At 37.7% G+C, this 3,720-nt stretch overlaps 1 pseudogene; it reads left to right on the top strand.

The window, feature by feature from the left end:
- The first annotated feature begins 1,943 nt into the window (after positions 1 to 1,943).
- Positions 1,944 to 3,081, top strand: LOC138916844 (olfactory receptor 4D10-like; annotated as a pseudogene).
- The last annotated feature ends 639 nt before the right edge of the window (positions 3,082 to 3,720 follow it).

Raw genomic sequence — 3,720 nt, 5'->3', positions numbered from 1 at the left:
TGTTTAGTCTGCTAAAAGGCTATACCTTCAGAAACAATATTTTCAAGAATTAATGTCACCAGTGTTCATTCTGCTCTGTACCTAATAATATACAATTTGTAGTTGGAGTTTCAGGATCAAAGAATTAGGTGAAGACGTTAAGCTTTTAGCTCAGGTTAAAATTGTGGATAGTGAAATTGAGATGTATTGATTACATATAAATAGTTTGACTTTGATATTTTCCAGGTATATTAAATGCTTCAGAGCCAAGATGATCTTCTCAGTGCCAGAAACAACAAAGGTGGGTGTTAACTATTGGGAAGAGAGGTGATGTGTTAAGAGGGATTCAGAAATGTGGTCCATTCAGTGTGAGAGAAGGCATCATGCATTTGCTGTGACTCTTTGAGTTGCTTATTGATGAGGCTGCCTCAGGCTAAGGTCAACATAAATTGGGTTTCCAGAGCCCCTTTCTGCCAAATTCTTATCTTCAGGCAGACTTTACCAAATATTCTTGTTATACGAAATTAGACCCCATATTTATAAGATTGAAGGGGGAAAACAAACCGTTGTTTCTTCCCTCCTTTTTCAAGATTTCCCTTTGTCTCAGTCAAACATAGATTCATAATATAATCCACATGAAAAACAGGAATAATATTAATACTTACCAGAGGACAGTGATGAAAATTCAATAAATCAACATTTCATAACTTTTCACACACAGTGAACACTCAAAAAATAGTATCTTTGTCACTGCTGGAAATCATATCTCCTAAATTATCACCTATCCAGCCCAAATCTACCTCTACTTTCCTCTTGACATTTTACATTTTGTCTTGCATTATGTTCATTAATTTATAAAAATCATCCACTTTTCCTAAGCTGAAAACACTTTGACAATGTGGTCCCATTTATCCATATACATTTGAAGACTGCAATAAATGTCCACTTGCTAAGTATGAGGTAGAGCAAATAATAATTTTAAATTTCCTAAGAATGATCAATAACACCTTATAAAAAATAAGCATTATTCTAAAGATGTGTACATCTCTGCCTGCTGTGTGATGCCTCCACTCTCTTGGCTTTTCCCACAAAGGGAAAGAGGAAGAAGAGAATGTGATTGATACAGTATGCACCACCTCTCAAAAGCAGGTCACTATCTTTATTCTCTTCCCTACAATCGAGCAAGGATCATATCAGTTATGCAAAATGAATAAATTCTAGAGAACTGCTGTACAGCGCTGTGTCTAATACTGTATTGTGCACCCCAAAATTTTTTAAGAGCGTAGGTCTCATGTTTAAGTCTTTTTAACACAATAAAAGAAATTACAGATATTCTTTAAGATTTGGATTTGCATATTGTCTCAATTTGTTTCCCAATAATAAATTTTAAATATTTTAAAATAATTATCAAGCAAATAATCTGATTAGTATAAGGTAATCACAGTGACAAGTAACCTATATGGAACAATAGGTTGTATTTTAAGAAATTCAAACAAAGCAGCCAACAGCAAGGAAACTGACTCATGTCCCAGTAACATTGCAGTAAGAAACAGAACGATATCCATTGTTTTTAGCAAGATAAGATGCTGTGGAAGTCAGCAGAATGTTTGCTAATAAGAATATAAAAGTTGTAGATTACGAGTCTACAGTGGTTGGAACCATGGTTAGTTAACTTTGTATTTATGCTTCAGACAGTTCCTGACATTCAATAAATTTGTGTGGAATAAAAAATAATAACAAAATTTAAAAACTAAAATATGTTAATTAAATGAAATATGTAACCATCACTACTTAACATAAATGATTATTCTTTTCAAAAAATAGTTTTATAGGGAAAGAATTATTGAATGACATTGCTTGTGATAATTTGATTTGATCACCAAACTGACTGGATCTTAAAAATTGGGACAACTCAACAAACTGCAAACAGTACAACCACATGAGGAACATCCTGAATTGCATTCTTAGTGTGCTGGAAGAAAACAAAATAAATAGCGAAGTCTTTTCAAATGAAGTAGCTTGAAACAAAGGAGAGAGAAAGATGACTCAATGGAGCTGAAAAACTACACCAGGGTCAAAGAATTTATTTTCCTTGGCCTAACCCAAAATCAAGAACTGAACTTGCTCTTATTTCTCTTATTGCTTTGGGTGTATGTGACAACTCTGCTGGGAAACCTCCTCATCATGGTCACCGTGACCTGTGACTCTCGCCTCCAAACCCCCATGTATTTTTTGCTCCGTAATTTATCTATTGCCGACATCTGCTTTTCTTCTATCACAGTTCCCAAAGTTCTGGTGGACATTCTGTCAGAGAGAAAGACCATCTCCTTCAATGGCTGCTTCACCCAGATGTTTTTCTTCCACCTCATTGGAGGGGTGGATGTATTTTCTTTGTCGGTGATGGCATTAGATCGCTATGTGGCCATCTCCAAGCCCCTGCACTATGTGACCATCATGAGCAGAGGCCGTTGCATTGGGCTAATAGTGGCCTGCTGGCTGGGGGGCTTTGTCCACTCCATCGTGCAGATCGTCCTGTTGCTGCCCCCCCTTCTGTGGACCCAATGTTCTTGACACTTTCTACTGTGATGTCCCACAGGTCCTCAAACTGGCCTGCACTGACGTTTTCATGCTTGAGCTGTTGATGATTTCCAATACTGGACTGCTCAGTGCACTGTGGTTTATGTTCCTGCTTGTGTCCTACACAGTCATCCTAATGATGCTGAGGTCTCAGGCAGGGGAGGGCAGGAGGAAAGCCATCTCCACCTGCACCTCACACATCTCTGTGGTGACCCTGCACTTTGTGCCCTGTATTTATGTCTATGCCCGGCCCTACACTGCCCTCCCCCCCGATAAGGCCATCTCCGCCACCCTCAGTGTGATCTCCCCTCTGCTGAACCCCGTGATTTACACTCTGAGGAACCAGGAGATGAAGTCAGCCATGTTGAGACTGAAGAGAAGATTTGTGCCTTCTGACAAGGTATAGACTGGTCTCTCACTCCTCACCACGTTTGAAAATGTTTGTCCGTCACATAAACTCTATTGACTAAAGGATTTCTATATAATCATTATATTTCTACTAAGATGCACATGACTTTCAGAGATTCTGATCAGCATGCAATAATAATGTAAAAAGATGAATTTCACATTACAAAAGGAAGTAGAAAACTCAAATTGTTAGCTAGAGAAGTGTTTATTGCTTTTGTGACACAGTCTTGGAAGAAATAAAGAAATCAGAATAGAAATACACTCGGACAATTTTATCACATTGGAATTGTTGTGGGGTTTGTTTCCCAGCTCTAGTGGTGTAACTGACAAATAAAAATGGCATATATTTAAGATGTACAACTTGATGTTTTGATATACATATAGATTGTGAAATGAACATTGGGGGGAAATGGGTTAAGGTGGGATCCCTCTCTCTTATTTCTTACAACTGAGCGGGAATCTCCAACTTTCTAAATAAAAGTACCAGTAAGGAAAAGGGAAAATATATATGCTCAGACATTCCCATTCCAGGAATGAAGTTGAGACACATGTTAAAAAATAATGCAGTTTGGACATTGGATTTTATAAATTCTCTCATGAAGTAATCACATCGTAAAGAAGTAAACACATCCAAAGTAACTTCCTCCTCTGATTCTATGATAGGATAAATAACTATCACCTGATGGTTTTTCCATATAAACCCACACTCCCATGGATGAGAGCAGGTGCCTGGAAGCTAGCACATCTGGAGTTAGA

Source organism: Equus caballus, chromosome 12 (assembly GCF_041296265.1).
Source record: "Equus caballus isolate H_3958 breed thoroughbred chromosome 12, TB-T2T, whole genome shotgun sequence".
Lineage (NCBI taxonomy): Eukaryota > Metazoa > Chordata > Mammalia > Perissodactyla > Equidae > Equus > Equus caballus.
This window is presented reverse-complemented; position numbering and strand designations above follow the sequence as displayed.